This window comes from Syngnathus floridae, chromosome 7 (assembly GCF_059516105.1).
Source record: "Syngnathus floridae isolate MCC-2025c chromosome 7, RoL_Sflo_1.0, whole genome shotgun sequence".
NCBI lineage: Eukaryota > Metazoa > Chordata > Actinopteri > Syngnathiformes > Syngnathidae > Syngnathus > Syngnathus floridae.
This window is the reverse complement of record NC_142419.1, coordinates 943,955-966,224: the sequence shown is the minus strand read 5'-3', so window position 1 is coordinate 966,224 and position 22,270 is coordinate 943,955. Positions and strand designations below refer to the sequence as shown.

Sequence of the window (22,270 nt, the reverse complement as noted above, 5' to 3'; positions counted from 1 at the left end):
ACGCAACGGACATTTAACATAACCTAACATAACATGACACTATCATGACAAAGTGCACTTAACATAACAACATAACAATATACATTTAACATACAGTTTGTGATCCCATAAATTATAATTATGTGTAAGAGTTCAACAGTTGATGTTTTAGTTGATGTTTGAATATGGAGACAGATTGTGATATTTGAGGCTGTCGCTCAGCTCATTCCAAATCTGTGGTCCCCGGCACACCACACTCATAATTGTTCTCATTAATTTGCGTTTTTTACCTACAATGAGGTGTTTGTGTCTAGTATTGTGGGTGTGCTGAGGAACACAGATGGGAATGAGCTGTTTTAATCTATGGTTTGAGTCTGAGATTACCTGATATATTACACAAGCATTGTGATAGTAATTGAAATTGTTGAGTCGAAGGATACGATAATGGGCAAACAGGTGACGGGTGGGTGAGTTTGGTTTTGTCCAGGAGATGGCGCGAATGACCTTTTTCTGTAACATTTCCAGTTTCTTGATATGGCTGGGATAGGTGTTGCACCAAATAATATTACATTAGTTAAGATGTGGTTCAAATAAAGTTTTATATAAAGTGAGAAGGGATGAGCATGGCATCAGGTGCCACAGCTTGAAAAAAAGACCAACATATTTTGACAGTTTATGAGCTAGGTAGTCTATGTGACTTTTGGAATTTAAACAGTCATCTATGTGGACCCTGAGGAATTTGGTAGAGTGGACCCTTTTAATCTCTTCACCATCTATTTTAATTTAGTAATAGGATTTTCCATTTTTAATTGTTTCTTGTTAGAGTGGAATAGCATATAATTGGTTTCCCCATTGTTGAGGGAAAGTTTATTTACTTTAAGCCAAGAGTTCACCCTCTGTAGTTCCTTGTTGAGAAGGTTGTGAAGTTCATACATATTATTGTGTGATATAAACAGGTTGGTGTCATCTGCAAAAATTATTTTATGGAGAGTTTTAGAGGAATTAACCATGTCGTTTATATAGATGATAAAGAGCAACGGGCCAAGAATAGAGCCTTGTGGGATCCCACACTTGATACATTTCTGTGGCGACTTAGTGTTATTAATGCTGACATATTGTTGTCTCTGAGTAAGATAACTTTTGAACCAGTGAAGAGCTAAGGCATGGATCCCATAATGATTCAATTTATCTAGGAGTATGTTACAATCAATGGTGTCAAAGGCCTTTGATAGGTCCAGAAATACACCAATACCATAGTCCCCTCGTTCTAAGGTGTCGTTAACTTTTTCAAGTAGATCCAGGATAGCCATACAGGTGGTGTGTTTCTTCCTGAAACCGTATTGGGATGATGTTAATATGTTTAGTTTGTTGAGGTAATTCATCAATCTATTGTAGACGATTCTCTCCAATATTTTGGAGAGGGTGGGTAGTATGGCTATGGGCCGGTAATTGGTCTTATCATTTTTGTCACCAGATTTGTATATAGGGATGATTTTTGGAATTTTTGTCCTTTCGGGAACAATGCCTGTGGATAGGGAGAGGTTGAGATAGTGGGCAAGTGGGTCAGCAATTACATTTGCTATAGATTTTAAAATTCTGCTGTTAATCTCATCCTCACCAGCTGAGTTGGAGGTCTCCATGGACTTTATGATGTTGAGTATTTCATTTTTGTCTGTTGGTTTCAGGAAGAAAGAGTTTGGGTAAATACCCGTCAGGCAATGTTGATTCGAAGCTCCCTGTAGTTGGCTGATCTTACTTGATAAATTCTCACCTATGGATATAAAGTAGTCATTGAATTCATTAGCGAGGTCAATGTTGCTGTTAGTAAAGGAGTCGGGGAGCGTAGTTTGTTTATGGCGTCTGTTTTGGACATTGTTTAATATGTGCCAATATTTTTTGAGTCACCCTGCACATCTTGCAAGAGTTTGCTATAATGGTTGGCTTTACTTATCCTTAAAAAATGTGTAAGTTTATTTTTGTAGGCGGTATATTTATTTTTATTTTCAATTGTTGTCTATTTTAATGCGGCTCGGTGGCGCACTGGTTAGCACGTCCGCCTCACAGTTAGGAGGGTGCGGGTACGATTCCACCTCCGGCCCTCCCTGTGTGGAGTTTGCATGTTCTCCCCGGGCCCGCGTGGGTTTTCTCCGGGCACTCCGGTTTCCTCCCACATTCCAAAAACATGCTTGGTAGGCCGATTGAAGACTCCAAATTGTCCCTAAGTGTGATTGTGAGTGCGATTGGTTGTCTGTCTCTGTGTGCCCTGCGATTGGCTGGCAACCAGTTCAGGGTGTCCCCCGCCTACTGCCCGATGACGGCTGGGTTAGGCTCCAGCACGCCCGCGACCCCCGTGGGGACTAAGCGGTTCAGAAAATGGATGGATGGAATTGTTGTCTATTTTAAAAAGCTTTTGTATAGTTTAGTTTTGTGCTTAATGGAATTAGAGAGCCCTCGGGTTACCCAGGGTTTAGTTTCCCTCTTGTCGCATGTGACAGTCTTGACAGGGATGGTATTTAATATTGCATCACTGATTGCCAGGACCAGGTTGTCATATGCCGTGTTTGGACCATTGCACAGATAAACACTGTCCCAGTCTTTTGCCTGGAGCTCGGTGTGTAATTGCTGTAGTGTACTCTCGTTTATGACTTTAGTTTGCACTATATGTTGTAGTGTAGGACACTTGAGAGCAAGATTAAAAACATTACTATAGGAAGGTGGTCAGAGATATCAGAGAAGAGCACACTGGAGTCAAGTTTTTTATTTTGAATGTTTGTGATGATGTTGTCAATGATAGCTCTGGAGGAGTGGGTTACTCGTGTGGATAATGTAATGGTAGGGAAAAAGGCTGATGAAAGAAGAGTACTAATGAAGTCATTTTAAGCTGTGTCTTCTCTGGAGATATCAATATTGTAGTCTCCGAGAAGGATACTGTCATTATTTGTTGTATTAATAAGCATTAGCAGCTCATCCAGGTTTATATTAAAGCTAGATAGAGTGGAATCTGGTACACGGTATATCACTCCTACTATAAGTTTTCTGTTTTTACCTATAGTAACCTCAACAAAGAGGGAGTTAATAAAGTTATCATTTATGACAAGATCATCAAGAACCTTCACATGCAAACTAGAATGGACATATAAACATACGCCTCCACCTGTTCTGTCTAATCTGTTCTTAAAATGTAATGTATATCCCTCTATATTTAAGGTATCTATATGACTTCTCATGAAGCCAGGTTTCACAACAGCCAATTATATTAAAGGGACTGCCTATATCAGAGATCAGTGATACTTGTTCATCATAGTGTTTGTTTAAGCTCCTTATATTTAGATGCAAGGTTGAGAATTTATTGTTACCAATTAGGCATTTTGACTAACAGAACTAACGTATTTTCTGGACGATATGTTGCAGTTTTTTTCATAGTTTGGCCAGAGGTGCGACTTATCTTCTGAAGTGACTTATGTGTGAAACTATTAACACATGATAAAATCATTTCACATGTTATTTTCATACTAAACCACATGAGAGCCCTCTCGGCCTGTGGAATAATTGAAACTGCAACTGACGATGAGTCTGACATAAGCCACGTAGAAGAGGGAGCATTGCATCTTCTACCTCCAGAGTTAGCGGAGTTGTTTACAATTGACACAGAGGATGAAGATTTCATTGGTTTTAGTAATTTGGAGGGACATGGATGGTTTGGTAAACTTGTTAGCATGTTATTTATGCTATAGTTATCTGAATAACTCTTAATATTGTCAGGATCGGATGGAAAGGGAGCAGGACGACCAAGTGCAGCTTGGACCAGGGTTTATTGAAGAATGCAAACTAACAGACTCGGCAACTGACATGACTTAACAAAACCTAACAACGTGACTGACCAAAAAGACATGAAACAAAAAGACCGGGTGACAATACCAATGACAGGAACAGGAACCAAAAAAACATCATGACATGAACACACAACAATGATCCGACAGGGGAGTGACGCGCAGACAGGACTTAAATACGAAACAGGTAATGAGAGGCAGGTGAGAATGATCACACTGATCATGGGCACACAGGAGGGGAGGGGCGAGCACACAGACGAAACTATGACAATATGGACATGATCGGGGACGAGTTGTGACAAATATATTACATCAGGCACATTTTCAGTTTGTTGTTTATGTGTCATGTAACGTTAGCATACCGAACAATTATTCAGCCTTACTATTAATATTGTAATACAATGACGTCAGGCACATTCTCAGTTCGTTCTTTGTGTCATGTAACGTTAGCATACCGAACAATTATTCAGCCTGTTGTTGCCTCTATTCTATTTTTATTATAAATTGCCTTTCAAGATGATGTTTGGTCTTGGTGTTGGAGTTTATCAAATAAATTCCCCCCCCAAATGGGATTTATACTCCAATGCAATTTATATACCGTAATTTCCGGACTATAAGCCGCAACTTTTTTCCAAAATTTTGAACCCTGCGGCTTATAGTCAGGTGCGGCTTATATAAGATTTTTTTCCGTGATTTTTGTGATGACTTGATCACTTTTATACACTCGTAGGAAGGCTGTGGACCACTGTTGTGCGGTATCTTGAAGAAAAAAACAACAAAAATACTATTTTGAAACACTACTATGACTGCTGCTTATGCTGGCTGTCTTGCTTGTGACTATTATGAGCTTTAGTAGGAATGCACGCTAGGTGACCTGCGTCAAAGGGCTCTAAACCAGGAGTGTCAAACTCATTTCTTTCGCGGGCCGCATTGTAGTCATAGCTTCTTTCGGAGGCCCATTATGACTGTCAACCCAAATAAATGAATGAGCACCTCATATTATATACAATAAAAGCTACAAAACAAACTGACAAATAACTCGTTTTCAAATCAGACGAGTAAAAACTGGTCAAATATTTAAAAAAAAAGATATTAAAAGTGAAGACAATTTGCAATTCTAGTAATGACACACGGATTTGATGCACAATTTGTCTTCGCGGGCCACATAGAATGATGTAACGGGCTGTATCTGGCCCCCGGGCCTTGAGTTTGACACCTGTGCTCTAAACCCTTTCTCTTAGTCTGCCATGTGACTCAGAGATTACACAAAGCAGTGGTGCTGTTTGGACCATCTGCATTGTATTAAAACCCAATCAATCAGCATTTAAATTATATTCTTCTGACATTTTGCTCACCAAAAACAAGTTGTAATGAATGTGAACTTTTAATGCATTTTAATCAGAAGGTTACTTTGAACCCTGAGGCTTAAATGGCGGCGCGGTGTATTTATGGATTTTTACGGCCTCCAGGGAGCGCTCTAGCAGGAAGCAAGAGCGAGACAGACGAAGAAGAGATAATGCGCCGAAGAAGACGTGCTAGTTTGTGTTTTGAACATTTCACGCATCACGCGGAACGCGATCAAGACGGACATAACTGAAAGGAAGCTTTTATACACAAACCGTCATTATGGGGGACAAAAGAAATGCATATGATGCCGCTTTTAAGCTAAAGGCAGTCGATGTTGATGACATTGTGTTGCGGCACCCTGTTCTTTATTTTGTGGTCCCGTCTACTCTGGAGCTATACGTGTCGCTCGCTAGTTTAATGTAATTTAGCGCTTCGTGCATGAATAAGATTAGCATGAACAGACCCTCATCACTCGAAGAAATGCATAAAAGCGACGAGGAAAGAGAGACTGAGAAAGTGTGAGGCGAAGGATATCTAACGCTATTCCAATCGGACACTGAGGAAGACTTCGATGGTTTCAGTGCACAGGAGGAAGATGAAGACGATGAAGCTCTTTATTTTACTTTCACTAGTATGTTTTTTTAATCATCCCTGTTAGTGCTGTGCTACCGTGTTGCTGCTGTGTTACCGCCGCGTCTCAGTGACTTTTACCGGTATGTTTTATTTAATCAAACCCTGTGCTGCGTTACTTCCATGTTGCTGCGGTATTACTGCCGCGTCACAGGCAGTGTTTGGAAAGAAATGTTAAGGTACGTTATTAAAACTTTAAAAAAGCTTTCTGTGTCCAGTCTTTCTTTGTTAATAACTCGCGTGCACAATGACGTGTTGCTGCTGTACTACTGCTGCGTCACAGGCAATGTTTAGAAAGACATGTTAAAGTATGTTATTCAAACTTTAAAAAAGCTTTCTGTGTACTGTCTTTCTTTGTAAAAAACTCGTGTGCACGTGCGGCTTATAGTCCGGTGTGGCTTATGTAAGACAAAACTAAAATATCCCCGAATTTTAGCTGGTGCAGCTTATAGTTCGGTGCGGCTTATAGTACGGAAATTACGGTATGTCTTTTTCTTCTTTATTATGCATTTTATGAGTGGTGCAACTTGTACTCCGGAGCAACTTATAGTAAGGAAAATACGGTACTACCTCAGTGGAAACATTTAAGACGTGATTAAAAACAATTTTTTTTGCTATGGTCTTTAATTAATTTGTCTTAGCCGATTCGGCTGCGGTTTGTGTTCTCTGTCCTTGAGTTTTTTCTGCCCCCCTGAGAGTTCAGATCAGGGAATGTTGAGAATAATTGTCAGTTTTGCCTATGTGAAGCGCTTTGAGACTTGTCTGTGATTAAGGGCTTTACTGTATAAATAAACTTGACTTGACGTAATTTGATTATAAAGCTTCGCATTTGTTAACTTCTTCAGATGTTGTCAAATACCACATTTGGGTCGATCGTTATGCTATTAACGCACCTCTAGCGCTTGTGACTTAACAGCGACAGAAAAAGACAAACGAATAGGATGCCGAAATTTTAATTCAATTGGGCCTTTATTCCATCCATTGAGTGTGAATAGCTATTTGCCTATTTGTACTCTGTGAATGGCCAGTTAAGATGACCAGTTCAGGATGTAACCCTGCCTCTCCTCCAAACTTCAATAGTATAGGCTCTAGCTCACACAATGACCCTCGTGAGTAGAAGTGGTACACAAAATGGACGGGGGAATCTACCTTTACAGAAAATGGTAAGAAGAAAAAAATAGTACTATTTCCGTTCAAGGCAGTACGATTTGTGGTCCATGCCCTCGCAGTCTTAAAATGCAAATGCAGTATCTAAAAATGTGCCTTTGCATATTCCACTTGGTAATACTATGATTTATCGAGGCAATGTGTTTTCACTGGTCACAGTCCTCTGTTTCACAGAGACGAACATTGGCTTTTTTGTCTTTGTTTTTCTTTTTGTTCAATTTAAAAGACAAGAAAATATATATCCCAACTCAACTGAAATCAGCATTGATTGACAGCTTGTCTTCTTATGAAGCCTGTCATTTTCCTCTGAGTCTCACAGTCCTGATGAGCCACAGAACCAGATAATTTGAATATGAAAGAGGGAAAAAATATGTCAAAAGTTTTTATGATTGCTTCCATTTTAAGTTTTTCAATTGGTACATTGAGAAATTGTCTTCTTTCTTCATCTCCCTGTGGTGATTTCAAGTGTAGCATATCAGGTTTTCCATGTCCAAAGTGATGTGATCTTTTCCATATTCTTGGTGGATGTCAAACAGCCAAATCAAACTGTAATAGACAGGACAGACAGCAAATGTGTGAAAGAGAAAAGAGGCGAATGGTTTTGAATTAACATTTATATATGAATATATGCCTGCAGCAGAATTTTCATTGACATGTTAAGACTGACATACAAATCACAAGGCAAGGGGATGTCACATGTCCAGAAGGGTGACAGGAAGGGCAATAGCAGCCACAAAAATACATTCTCCAACACATTCACACATTTACTGTGACACATTATCCTGCAAATTATGACCTGTACTCAGCACCCCTGTTCTGAAAACTAAACATCTTCAAATATGGGTTCTCTGATAGTGGTGTCTGCTTGCTCTTTATGTTCACATTACAACTGCAGGTTTGTTCACTGTACCATACTCATGACTCTTTCAATCGTGACCAAATAAAACAATCTAAAGTATTTATTAGCGACTGTGCCCCTGTTCTGAAAAGTAAAATTTTGCAAATATGACTTCTCTTTCATAGTGGTGTCTGCTGGCTATTTATTTTCACATTACAACTGCAGGTTTGTTCACTGTACCATATGTATGACTCTTTCAACTGCGACCAAATAAAATAATATAGTACATATTTATTAGTGACAGTCAGTAAATATATCTTAATATACTATATGACATGTAAGTGTTTTGTTAGCAAAATATTTTTCTTTGACCCACTGTTTAAGGTGGTCTCGGTCCGCTTCTGAACAGACTGTTGCGGTACACTTCAGATGTGAAGAGAAAACACTGCATCAACTACACTGGTTTCCATGACTATGTCAGTCGCCCGACCTTAGTAAAGGGGCCATGAGAGATTTGTTTCTGCAGGGCCTGAGTCGCCTGTGGATATAACAACCATTGTCTGATGCCAAACAATGAAGTCTTGTTGTCAGAAATACTACAGAGATGGGTTTGCATTGCAATGATGATTTGTATTTTGCACTCAAGTACAAATGTTTGTGTTTAACTAATCTTAAAGATTGCAGTCATAGATTAACAATTGCATGCAGTATTTTCTGCACTATAAAATGCACTGGATTATAAGGCGCACCTTAATTGAATATTTTATTTTAGAAATTATTTCATATATAGTGCGCACTGGATTAAAAGGTAAATAAAATAGTACTACTGGATCAAACTGAGGTTGACTAGGGTTATGGTATGCATCCACTAGATCAGTGGTTCTCAAATGGGGGTACGCGTACCCCTGGGGGTACGTGGAGGTACTCCAGGGGGTACATGAGATTTTACAAAAGCATATACCGGTATTAAAAAAAAAACGAACAGTAAGCCTGATTGTCTTGAGAATTAGTTATAAAACGTTTGATGAAATACAAATGTATGTTTTATATTCAGTATTCAATTTTAATCCTTAATAAACGGACACTCCACAAATCAATAACAGTCACCTGCGGTTGCCTTGATGACGCAATGTAACATGGAGATGTGGCTCAAGCGTAGCAGCGATACTGCTGTTGAAAACACGGAGAAACAAGTAATAATGAAGGCAAAACCAGAGCCGACGAAGTACCGACAGTACATGGAAGACTATTGTTTGATGGGATTTACGTCCACAAGTTGTAACCCACCCAAAGCGCTGTGCTTTTTTTGTGGGGAGAAATTAGCCAACGTTAGCATGAAGCCAGCACATCTCCAGCGGCATCTCACCACAAAACACGGATGCCATGTTGGTAAGCCACCGGAGTTCTTCAGGAGGAAACTTTCTGACTTCAAGTCATCCCAAGACACAATGCGAAAAGCCTCCACTACATAAGCCAAAGCCCTGAAGGCTTCTTATGGGGTATCTTTGCTCGTAGCTAAAGCCAAAAAAACGTTCACCATAGCTGAAGAGCTGCTGCTCCCCACCACTGTTGTATTGGCCGAAACTATATTAGACAAAATAATCTGCGGCTACATTAAAAACTGTGCCTTTGTCTAATGACACTGTTTGCCGCAGAATAGACAGAATGGGTGCAGACATTGTCGAACATGTGGGAAAACTTGGCGACTCTTTTTCACTCCAGCTGGATGAATCCACAGATGTCAGAGAAAATGCACAGCTTGTTGCTTTTGTGAGATACATTGAGACTGACGACATTTGTGAACACATACTTTTCTGCAAAAGTCTGGAGGGGAGAACAACCGGAGAGGACATTTTTAATGTCGTTAACGCATTTTTCTCTGGAAATGGTATCAGCTGGAAATCCTGTAGCAGCGTCTGTACAGATGCGGCTGCGTCAATGACGGGCAGTGCGAAAGGGCTCATTGCGCGGATTAAAAAGGAAAATCCTGAAATTAAGTGGACTCACTGTGTGATTCACACGAGCCCCGTGTTGCATGATGTTTTGAACGACAGCGTCAAAGTGATCAACTTCATCAAGTCAAGGCCACTTATTGCACCTTTGTTCCGCCGCCTCTGTGAAAACATGGGACCTGAACACACGCAACTCCTCCTGCACACAGAAGGGGGCTGGCTCTCTCGAGGGAAGATACTCAACAGGCTGTTGGAGTTACGAGCTGAAGTGCACACCTTTCTGACAGAGCACGGATCTCCCCATGCCACCTTGTTTGAGAACATGGACTGGCTTGCATATCTTTGCTATCTGGCAGATATATTCAGCAAACTGAACGAACGAATGTGTTACTGCAGGGCAAGGACACCAGCATCCTGAACCTGTATGACAAGGTGGGTGTTTTCCTGAAGAAAACAGAGCTGTTGAAAAGGGCATGTGGTCAGGAGGATTTCACCTGCTTTCCTAAGGTGGATGCTTTTCTCTCCAATGAAGATGTGGAGACAGCTCCAGTGAAGTTAGTCATAGTGGGACATTTGGCTAACTTGATAAAGGGCTTTCATTGCTACTTTGCTGACATAGAGGAGAAATCTGCACAGCTGGATTGGGTGAGAAACCCATTTCTCTTGTCTGAAGCAAAGAGAAGCAAGCTTCCTGTCACTCATCAGGAAAAACTGATGGAAGTGGCATCTGACCGTGGCCTACAGATGACGTTTGGCGCATCCACTTTCACACAGTTTTGTGTGTGTGTGAGGCAGGCGCACCCTGAGCTGGGACAGAAAACTTTGGAGCAGAAGCTGCCCTTTGCCTCCACATATTTATGTGAGACCTCCTTCTCTGCAATGACTGTGATCAAAACAAAGCAAAGAAACAGACTGAGCCTGGAGAAGAACTTGATCACAGCAGTTGGTTCCCTGCCACCAAGGATGACAAAGTGAGGCACAAGCCCATGTTTCTCACTAAAATGTAGTATGAGTGCAAAAGACTCATTCAAGCTTCAAGACTGTTCAATGCTTGTTCAATGCTTGTCAAATCAAAATCAAATGTTCAATGCAACAATTAAATTTTAAGAGAAAAAAAAGTTTTTTATCCCAATAGAGGTAAAGTTGATTATTTTTTATGAGCAAATCTTTATTTATCAATTTATTTTGTAAACAAGATATTATTTATTTATGATTAAGTTAATTTAGTTTTGTGAACCCATTTTTACTTATGTATATTTTTATTTCCTTGCAAGAGATTAAAAGATTAATATAAATTAGCAGTGTTCTGCATACAGTATTTGAGTTTTGAAAGTGTTTATGCCTTCTTGGTGGTGCCCCTATGATCCTAAGAGCCATGTTGTCTGGGGCTTCATGCCCCTGGTAGGGCCACCCATGGCAAACGGGTCCTAGGTGAGGTGCCAGACAAAGCACGGCTCACTCAAGGACCTTATGAAGAAAAACATAAATGGATTGTGTTTTCCCTCTCCAGGATGCGGGTCACCGGGGCCCCCCTCCGGAGCCAGGCCTGGAGGCGGGGCTCGAAGGCGAGAGTCTGGTGGCCGGGCCTTCCCCCATGGGGCCCGGCCGGGCACAGCCCGAAAAGGAAACGTGGGTCCCCCTTCCCATGGGCTCACCACCTGTGAGGGGCCAAAGGGGGCGGGTGCAGTGTAAACTGGGCGCCGGCCAAAGACATGGACCTTCGCACTCCAATCCCCGGCTACAGAAGCTGGCTCTTGGGACATGGAATGTCACCTCCCTGGCTGGAAAAGAGCCAGAGCTGGTGTGCGAGGCAGAAAAGTTTTGACTAGACAAAGTTCGACCTGCCTCCACACATAGTTTGGGTTCCGGTACAAGCCCTCTCGAGAGGGGCTGGACTCTCTTCCACTCTGGAGTTGCCCACGGTGAGAGGCGTCGAGCAGGTGTGGGTATACTTATTGCCCCCTGGCTGGGCGGCTGCACATTGGGGTTCACCCCGATGAACGAGAGGGTAGCCTCCCTCTGCCTTCGGGTGGGGGGACGCGTCCTGACTGTTTTTTGTGTCTATGCACCAAACGGCAGCTCAGAGTACCCACCCTTCTTGGAGTCCCTGGAGGAAGTGCTGGACAACGATCCTTCTGGGGACTCCATCGTTCTACTGGGTGACTTCAATGCTCACGTGGGCAATGACAGTGAGACCTGGAAGGGCGTGATTGGGAGGACCCCCCCCCGCCGATCTGAACCCGAGCGGTGTTCTATTATTGGACTTCTGTTGACACGGATTTTCTATAATGAACACCATGTTCAAACATAAGGGTGTCCATGTGTGCACTTGGCACCAGGACACCCTAGGCCGCAGTTCGATGATTGACTTTGTAGTCATGTCATCGGATTTGTGGCCGCATGTTTTGGACACTCGGGTGAAGAGAGGGGCGGAGCTGTCAACTGATCACCACCTGGCTCCGATGGTAAGGGAAGATGCCGGTCCGACCTGGCAGACCCAAATGCTCTGTGAGGGTCTGCTGGGAAGGTCTGGCAGAATCTCCTGTCAGGAAGAGCTTCAACTCCCACCTCCGGCAGAACTTTTCCCACGTCCCGGGGGAGGCGGGGGACATTGAGTCCGAGTGGACCATCTTCCGCGCCTCCATTGTTGAGGCAGCCGACCAAAGCTGTGGCCGTAAGGTCATTGGTGCCTGTCGTGGCGGCAATCCCCGAACCCGCTGGTGGACACCGGCGGTAAGGGACACCGTCAAGCTGAAGAAGGAATCCTATCGGGCCGTTTTGGCCTGCGAGACTCTGGAGGCAGCTAACAGGTACCGGATGGCCAAGCGGAACGCGGCTTTGGTGGTTGATGAGGCAAAAACCCGGGCGTGGAAAGAGTTTGGTGAGGCCATGGAGAATGACTTCTGGACAGCTTCGAGGAAATTCTGGTCCACCATTCGGCGTCCAAGGAGGGGGAAGTAGTGCAACATCAACACTGTTTACAGTCGGGATGGCGTGCTGCTGACCTCGACTCAGGACATCGTGAGTCGGTGGGGAGAAAACTTCGAAGACCTCCTCAATTCCACCTATACACCTTCCATTGTGGAAGCAGGGCCTGGAGACTCTGAGGCGTACTCTCCAATCTCTGGGGTCAAAGTCACTGAGGTAGTTAAAAAACTCCTCGGTGGCAAAGCCCCGGGGGTGGATGAGATCCGCCCGGAGTTCTTAAAGGCTCTGGATGTTGTGTGGCTATCATGGCGGACACGCATCTACAACATAGCGTGGACATCGAGGACAGTGCCTTGGATTGACAGACTGGGGTGGTGGTTCTCCTCTTTAAGAAGAGGGACCGGAGGGTGTGTTCCAATTACAGGGGAATCACACTCCTCAGCCTACCTGGTAAGGTCTATCAGTGGTGATGGAGAGGAGGGTCCGTCGGGAGGTCAAACCTCAGATTCAGAAGGAGCATTGTGGCTTTTGTCCTGGCTGTGGAACAGTGGACCAGCTCTACACCATCGGTAGGATCCTCGAGGGTGCATGGGAGGTCGCCCAACCAGTCCACATGTGTTTTGTGGACTTGGAGAAGGCCTTCAACCGTGTCCCTTTGGAGGTTCTTCAGAGGGTGCTTCGGGAGTATGGGGTGCCGAGCCAACTGATAAGGGCGGTTCGGTCCCTGTATCACCGATGCCAGAGTTTGGTCCGCATTTCCGGCAATAAGTCAGATTCGTTCCCAGTAAGGGTTGGACTCCGCAAAGGCTGCCCTTTGTCACCGATTCTGTTCATAATTTTTATGGACAGAATTTGTAGGCGCAGCCGAGGCGTTGAGGGGGTCCGGTTTGGGGACCTCAGCATTGCGTCTCTGCTTTTTGCAGATGACGTGGTGCTGTTGGCTTCTTCAGACCGTTATGTCGAGCTCTCCTCCACGTTGAGAGGAGCCAGATGAGGTGGCTCGGGCATCTAATCAGGATGCCTCCTGGACGCCTCCCTGGGGAGGTGTTCCGGGCATGTCCCACCGGTAGGAGACCCCGGGGACGACCCAGGACGCGCTGGAGAGACTATGTCTCTCAGCTCACCTGGGAACACCTTGGGATCCCCCGGGATGAGCTGGATGAAGTGGCTGGGGAGAGGGAAGTCTGGGAGTCCCTCCTAAAGCTGCTGCCCCAGCGACCCGACCCCGATGGATGGATATCTATCTATCTATCTATCTATCTATCTATCTATCTATCTATCTATCTATCTATCTATCTATCTATCTATCTATCTATCTATCTATCTATCTATCTATCTATCTATCTATCTATCTATCTATCTATCTATCTATCTATCTATCTATCTATCTATCTACGTATATACACTGTATATATAAATTAAAGGAACATTTTTTATCAGGGTATGGCATGAAATCAATTAAACTTTTCTGATAAGGTTTTAGTTAGGTACGTCACAGAGGGGGTTGTTAATCAGTTTCAGTTGCATTGGTGTTGATGGAATTAACAACAGGTGCACTAGAGGGGCAACAACGAGATGGTCCCCAAACCAGGACTGCTTTTGCAGGTGGAGGCCATTTCAAATTCCTCCTCTTGATCTTTTTTAACAGTTTTTCCACAAGTATGGCTTTAGCTAGAGTCATTATCACGACTGGTAGCATGAGGCGATTTCTTAACCCTCCTGAAGTTGTTCAGATTTTCCAACTCCTCCAGGATGGCACATCCCTGCAAGAAGGTTTGATGTGTCTCCCAGTACAATCTCCAGAGCATGGAGGAGATTCCAGGAAACAGGCAGTTACTCTAGGAGAGCTGCACAGGGCCATAGACGGTCCTCATTCCATCAGCAGGACCGATATCTGCTGGTTTGTGCAAGGAGGAACAGGTTGAGCACTGCCCGAGCCCTACAGAATGACCTCCAGCAGGCGACTGGTGTGAATGTCTCTGCCCAAACATTCAGAAACAGACTTTACGAGGGTGGCCTCAGGGCACGACGTCCTGTAGTGTTTCCTGTGCTCATTGCTCAGCACCGTGGAGCTCGATTGGCATTTGCCATAGAACACCACAATTGGCAAGGCCGCCACTGGCGCCCTGTGCTTTTCACAGATGAGAGCAGGTTTACCCTGAGCACCTGTGAGAGACGTGAAAGGGTCTGGAGAAGCCAAGGAGAGCGCTATGCTGCCAGCAACGTCATTCAGCCTGACCGGTTTGGTGGGGGGTCAGTGATGGTCTGGGGAGGCATTTCCATGGAGGGACGAAGAGACCTCTACAGGCTAGAGAACGGCAGTCTGACTGCCATTACGTATCGGGATGAAATCCTTGCACCCATGGTCAGACCCTACACTGGCGCAGTAGGTCCTGGGCTCCTCCTGATCCACAACAATGCCTGGTCTATTGTGGCAAGAGTATGCAGACAGTATCTCACAAGACACCGTCCGTCATCTCATTAGGAGCATGCCGCGACGTTGTCAAGCATACATACAAGCTCGTGGGGACCACACAAGATATTGAAAAGAATTTTGAGTTGCAGAAATTGAAGTTAGGCAAAAAGGACGAGCCTGCCATATCATTTTTTCACTTTGATTTTTGGGGTGTCTGTATACTGAGCCCTCTGTAGGCTGAAAACTTATATTTCCATCAAAAGATGTGGCATCTTTTTGTTCCTGAGACATTAAACTGTCCATATTAGTATAGACATCCCCCCAAAAGAAGTTCACCATTGAAATCTGATGTGTTTTCAAAGTGCTCCTTTAATTTTTTTGAGCTCGGTATTAGAACAAAAAAAGTCAAGATTTTTTTCTTCGGATGTCGGACAAAATTCGGTTGTTGAACCTCGCGAGATGAGCCGAGAGGACCCGCATGCCAACTGCCTCCGTTCGTTATTACGTTCTCATTACTCTGAGAATGGCATCAACTCTAATCATGCCTCCAAAGAAAGCAAGTGGAAGCAGTAAAGCCATCCTAAAACACAAAGACGCTCCTAAAGAATCAGAATCAGAAAACCTTTATTGTCATTCTACATAGTACAATGAAATTGGAGACCTCCATCCAGTGCATGAGGTAGATACGAGTAACATAGTCAAGTAATCGACTAATAGAAACAGTAGTGCGGACAAAGTGCAGTAGTAGTGCAGGAGGAAAGTGTCATCAGTGTCGGCTGGAGTTGAGGGCGGCTATGGCTTGGGGAAAGAAACTGTTTTTGAGTCTGTTTGTCCTGGTCTTCATTTGCCTGTAGCGTCTTCCAGAGGGCAACAGGTCAAACAGGGCGGAGCCAGGGTGGGAGCTGTCCGCTGAGATGGCCTTAGCCCTGCTGAGGCAGCGGGTAGTGTAGATGTCCGTAAGGGAGGGGAGAGGGCGGCCGATGATCCTCTGGGCTGCCTTCACCACTCTCTGCAGCTTCTCCCTGTCAGCGGCGGTGGAGCTGCCGAACCATACTACGATGCAGTAGGTCAGTAGACTCTCAATGGAGGATCGGTAGAAGGTCAGCAACAGGTCGGTGTTGAGGTTGTACCTCCTGAGGACTCTCAGGAAGTGTAACCGCTGCTGAGCCTTCTTGACAATGGTGGTGATGTTCTCTGACCAGGAGATCCGGTCAGAGATGTGGACGCCCAGGTACTTGGTGCTGTGGACCCTCTCCACCTGCTCGCCGTTGATGAAGAGGGGAGTTGGCTCAGGGCTGTGCCTTCTGAAGTCTATGATGAGCTCGTTGGTCTTCTTGGTGTTCAGAGCGAGATTGTTCTCAGAGCACCAGTCGACCAGCTCCAGGACCTCCTCTCTGTAGGCTACCTCATCGCCATTGGAGATGAGACCGACCACAGTGGTATCGTCGGGGAACTTGACAATCCGGTTGTGGTTGTGGGCCGGTCTGCAATCATGAGTGTAGAGGCAGAAGAGGAGGGGGCTCAACACACAACCCTGTGGGGAGCCGATGCTCAGCGTACGGGTGGAGGAGAGGCGGGAGCCAACTCTCACAGCCTGGAGTCGGTTGGTCAGAAAGTCATTAATCCAGGCACATGTGAGAGAGGGCAGTCCGAGAGTGTCCAGCTTTGTGGTGAGTCTGTCCGGGAGGATGGTGTTGAATGCCGAACTGTAATCCACGAAGAGCATCCGGACATAGCTCTGCTGCTGCTCCAGGTGGTTCACCGCACAATGGAGGGCTACGGCGATGGCGTCCTCTGTGGATCTGTTGGTCCGGTATGCAAACTGGTGGGGGTCGAGGTGTGGGGGAAGATAATCCTTGATGTGCTGAAGAACCAGCCTCTCAAACCACTTCATGATCACCGGAGTGAGGGCCACTGGTCGGTAATCATTCAGGCTAGAGATGGCCGACTTCTTCGGCACTGGGATGATGGTTGAGGTTTTCAGGCAGGGCGGAGCGGTTGAAGATCGTGGTGAAGGTGGGGGCGAGCTCCTCAGCGCATGCCCTCAGCACCTTGCCGGGGACCCCATCCGGGCCTGCGGCCTTTCTGGGATTCACTGCAAGGAGCACCTTTCTGACCTTGTGCTCCTGAACAGTGAGTGGAGTGATGTCAGAGCTGGGAGGGGGCAGGGCAGGGACAGGGGAGTGCCGCTGGGATGTTCCAAACCGAGCAAAGAAGCTGTTTAGCTCCTCTGCCAGCTGTGCGCCTTGGTCTTCGACTTGAGCGGCACTGCCCCTGAAGTTGGTGATCTCCTGGATGCCCTGCCACACCTTACGGCCGTTGTTGCTGGACAGGTGGGACTCGATGCGTTGTCTGTGGTCCGCTTTCGCCCGTTTGACTCCTCTCCTCAGCTCAGCTCTGGCAGCGCTGTACAGAGCTCTGTCTCCTGACCTGAAAGCGGTGTCGCGCGCTCTGAGGAGAGAGCGGACCTGGCTGCACATCCAGGGTTTCTGGTTAGGGAAGACCCGGATGGTTTTGGTCACAGTCACATTGCTGGCGCAGAACTGGATGTAGCCCAGAACTGTGTCTGTGTGTGTCCCCAGCTCCTGGTGGTCGAACAGGTCCCAGTCTGTCCGTTGAAAACAGTCTTTGAGTTTGTGGAGTGCATCCTCAGGCCAGGAGGTGATGGTCCTTAAGGTGGGTCTGAGTTTGCGTCTGAGGGGGGTGTAGGCAGGGAAGAGCAGGAGGGACAGATGGTCCGATTGCCCGAGGTGGGGGAGGGGGATAGCTCTGTATGCATGTTTGATGTTGGTGTAGACATGGTCCAGGGTGTTCTCACCCCGTGAAGCACACTTTACGTGCTGGTGGAAATTCGGCAGTACAGTCTTTAAGTTGGCCTTGTTAAAATCCCCCGCTACAATGTGGAAGCCATCAGGGTGAGCCCGTTGTTGTTCACTCACAGCTCTCAGCAGGAGAGAGAGTGCCGTGCTTACGTCAGCGTCGGGTGGAATGTAAACAGCAATGACGATAACAACAGCTAGCTCCCTCGGGAGGAAAAAAGGCCGGCACCTGACTGCCATGTACTCGAGGTCCGGACAGCAGTGGCTGCCTACGGTGGTCGCATTGTTGCACCAGTTATCGTGCACATACATACAAAGCCCCCCACCTCTGCGTTTACCGGAGTCCAATGTTCTGTCCGCGCGTAGCAGGGAGGGGCTTGCTAGCTGCATGCTAGCATCGGGGATATCCGGGCGCAGCCAGGTTTCGGTTATAATAATCACACAACAGTCCCGGACGTAGTGGTTTCCCGTGAGCTGTAGATTCAGGTCATCCATTTTATGCAGCAGGGATCTGGCGTTGGAGAGAAACAGGCTCGGTAGAGGCGGCTTGTGCGGTTGTTTACGTAGCCTTAGCATTAGGCCAGACCGACGGCCTCACTTTTGCTTCCTCTCTCTTCTCCGCCTGCGTCGCCTCCCAGACCCGACAACAATCCACGGAGACCCCGGCGGTCTCGCAATCTCGTCTGGGATGTTGTGCTTGCGGTGAAAGTCACTTGAAATAGGTATCCGTGCTTGGTATCCAATGTCCGTGAGCGAGTGGAAAGTGTACTTGGGATTCCCAGTACAGAGTGTGCCAAAGAGTGAAAATAAAAAAAGATAGGCAAGGAAAAAAGAGCACTGGCGTGGAGAGCCGTAAGCCGCTGCGTCCGTGCGCGCCGCCATCTTGAATTGCATGCTATGCGACACTGAGCGCCCGGCGCGCTGCGGTTGCGCGATCGGACCAAATTAAGCTCCCTGTGCACTGAGGTCCATTTAAATTTTGGAAAGTACATTAGGAATTAAAAAATATTTTCTAAATTTTAGTGACCACTCTGTCACAATAATGTTACCAGCGACGTGCAGTTGCACGGTCGGCAGCGCGCAACGGTTGCACGTTCGGCGGTGCGCTGCAGTTGCGCGATCGGACAAAATTAAGCTCCCTGCGCACTGATGTCCACTTAAATTTTGGAAAGTACATCAGGACTCTAAAAATATTTTCTAAATTTCAGCAACGGCTCTGTCTCAATAATGCGACCTGCGCGGTTCAGTTGCACGGTCGGTTATGCGCTATGGTTGCGCGTTCGGCGGTGCGCTGCAGTTGCGCGATTAGACAAAAATGCGCAAATGAAAAAATGCTTAAAAAATGCGGTTTTTTTTAGCTTAAAAAATATTCGTCGCATTAGCCATAAAATTCACAATAAAGTAAAAAAAAAATGTATAAGTCGCTCCGGAGTATAAGTCGCATTTTGGGGGAAATCTATTCGACAAAATCCGACAGCAAGAACAGACATGAACGAGCAACAACAGGTTAAACGATAGGTATGCTAACCTAACGTGACATAAACACAAACGAAGAGCTGAGAACGGGCCTGACGTAACATTCTGAGTTATTCAAATAACTATTTCATAAGTAACACGTTTATAAAATAATCTGCGTCACTCCAATTCATTAAATCCATCGATCGTCCTTTATGTCAACGGGCGCTTGCACTTCAAAATATTCCACAGGCCCATATAACAATATATAAATGGTATATCAAATAACTATTGGATAAGCAATAATATTATCAAACCATCTGTGTTACTCCAAATCATTAAATCCATCGATCAAATTCCTCGCCCTTTGTCAACAACGTCACGCGTGCGCCCTTACGTCAGCCTCGTCGTTATTCCACAGATCTAGTATCTAACTATATTGTTGCGTTAAAGTACCAGAAAAGACGTGGGTTTGGTAAACGGCTCTTTATTTAACAAAACAAGAGTTCAACAAGCCAAGAACTACTTAACTGTAACGATAAAAACATATACAAGTTGCTACACGAAATAAAATATAACAAATAACTAACATAAATAACATAAATAGTTCACCACCACACGGCTCCAAGCACCAGCGTGGATTTCCAGGCGTGTGGCGGCGTGGACTTCCATCCCCGGAGGTGGCACTTCCAGCCACGGAGGTGGAAGAAAGCTCTATAGCATGGGTCTCAAAGTCCAGTCCTCGGGGGCCGCATTCCTACATGTTTTCCAAGTTTCCCTCGCTAAACACACCTGATTCAAATGATCAGTTCACCCTCACGTTCTGCAGGAGCCTGATAATTGAATCAGGTGTTGTTAGAAAAATTGTATATATATGTTATCATGCGTTCTCTAATGAGTACTTATTCATAATGTTACTGCTCAGTATGCTTGCTGCTTTGCCTTGCTTATTCTTATCTTGTACAACAGAACAGAAGGATAATTGTACTAAGGTCATCTTGTTTTTCCTTGTTCTAATCACTTCACTGGTTTCTTTTATATCAAACAAATTGTTTTAGGTTCTTTACCTGACATGTTTCGGCGGTTTCTTCCGCCTTCATCTGAGTGTCACAGATGTGATAGTGACGCGTCTTTATCAGCTGATGGATGATGGATGAAGGCGTGGCTCAACTGTCAGATTTGACAGGTGAGTCACGCCCTCTGCTGTCCATTCACCTCTCCAGAATGCTGTTCCAGGTTGTAGAGAGCATATAGGCTCCCTCATCCCTGTTGATGGTCCTCGGGCTCCGCTTGCGGATCTCAATGGCCTCCCTGATCCAACCCTGATGTTTATTTTCTTCAGTGCGGATGACTCTGGCCTTTTCCCAGTCCATGATGTGGTTTTCTCTTTTACAGTGATCGGTTATGGCTGACTTGTAGTGCTCCTGTTCTGCTTGTAGTTTTATTGCTCTTGTTTGTCTTGTTGCCGTCTCCTTCTCACACTCCTTCTTGTGTTCTATTTTTCTTGTGATGAAGTTCCTCCCTGTCTCCCCGATGTATGATTTATTGCATGATTTGCATGGAATTTTGCATATGGAATTGCATTTGTTTTCCGGGTTGACTTTGTCTTTTGGGTGGACCAGTATTTGATGGAGTGTTGTATGTGGTTTGATAGGTGTGGTTATGTTGTATTTATTCATGGCTCTTTTGATGCGTTCCGTAATTCCTCTCACATACGGCAAAATCACCATTCCGCTGGGTTCTTGTTTCCGTGTTTGTTTCTTTCTTTTCCCCTGTGTTTTGTATCTTTTGTTTTTTACCTGTTCTGCACCTTTGGTTATTGCCCATTGAAAACCACATCATGGACTGGGAAAAGGCCAGAGTCATCCGCACTGAAGAAAATAAACATCAGCGTTGGATCAGGGAGGCCATTGAGATCCGCAAGCGGGGCCCGAGAACCATCAACAGGGATGAGGGAGCCTATATGCTCTCTACAACCTGGAACAGCATTCTGGAGAGGTGAATGGACAGCAGAGGGCGTGACTCACCTGTCAAATCTGACAGGTGAGCCACGCCGTCATCCATCATCCATCAGCTGATAAAGACGCGTCACTATTAGACGCGTTTTGTCATCCGGTGGACTTCCGACTTCCGGGTTGTTCTGACAGATCGTCGCTCTTCGGACACAAAGTATGGCAGCGGACCAAGAGGTATGTACGGCTTCGTGCACCAACTGCACCCTTCTCTTAGAGAGGTTGTCTCTGCTAGAGGGACGTGTCCGCCAGTTAGAGCAGAATAGTGCGATAACAGTAGTTGCGGCGGACACAGACGCGGGCTGTAGTCAGCCCGCTAGCCCGGTTAGCATTAGCCCCAAGCGGCTTGCTAATCGCGATGAGCCAGGTAAGACGCATAGCCGTCCAAAGTCATCTTGGTCTACTGGCCCTCGCACTTTGGTCATAGGCGACTCCATTACCCGAAACATTACGCTTAAAAATCCAGCCACGGTAATGTGTATTCCTGGGGGCAGAGCACCCGACATAGAAGCTAATCTTAGGGAGCCTAGTCAACAGCGTAGTTCCACCAACACTAGCTACTCGGACATAGTGATACACGTCGGCTCCAATGATGTTAGGATGAGACAATCAGAGATCACAAAGAAAAACATAGCGAGGACTTGTGATCTTGCCAGAAAGATGAGTCGGCATCGAGTAATTGTCTCTGGCCCCCTGCCTGGGAGAGGCACTGATGAGAGGTTTAGTAGATTAGTCTCCCTTAATCGATGGATGGCTGGGTTCTGTAAAAAGCAGGGACTGTATTTTATAGATAACTGGTCATCCTTCTGGGGCCGCCCCGACCTGCTGAGGAAGGACGGCCTTCACCCTAACCGTGAAGGCGCCTTCACTCTTTCTAGGAATATAGATTACTGTTTG

The 22,270-nt window shown here is 45.6% G+C and overlaps 1 long non-coding RNA gene across 1 annotated transcript in view; it reads right to left on the bottom strand.

Moving 5' to 3' along the window:
- Window positions 1-3,598: 3,598 nt before the first annotated feature.
- LOC148394765 (uncharacterized) overlaps window positions 3,599-22,270 on the bottom strand; it is a 55,811-nt gene continuing 37,139 nt past the window's right edge. The window contains exon 3 of the long non-coding RNA XR_015859377.1: window positions 3,599-7,499. This is a non-coding gene — a long non-coding RNA (uncharacterized LOC148394765). The remainder of the gene's footprint in view (window positions 7,500-22,270) is intronic.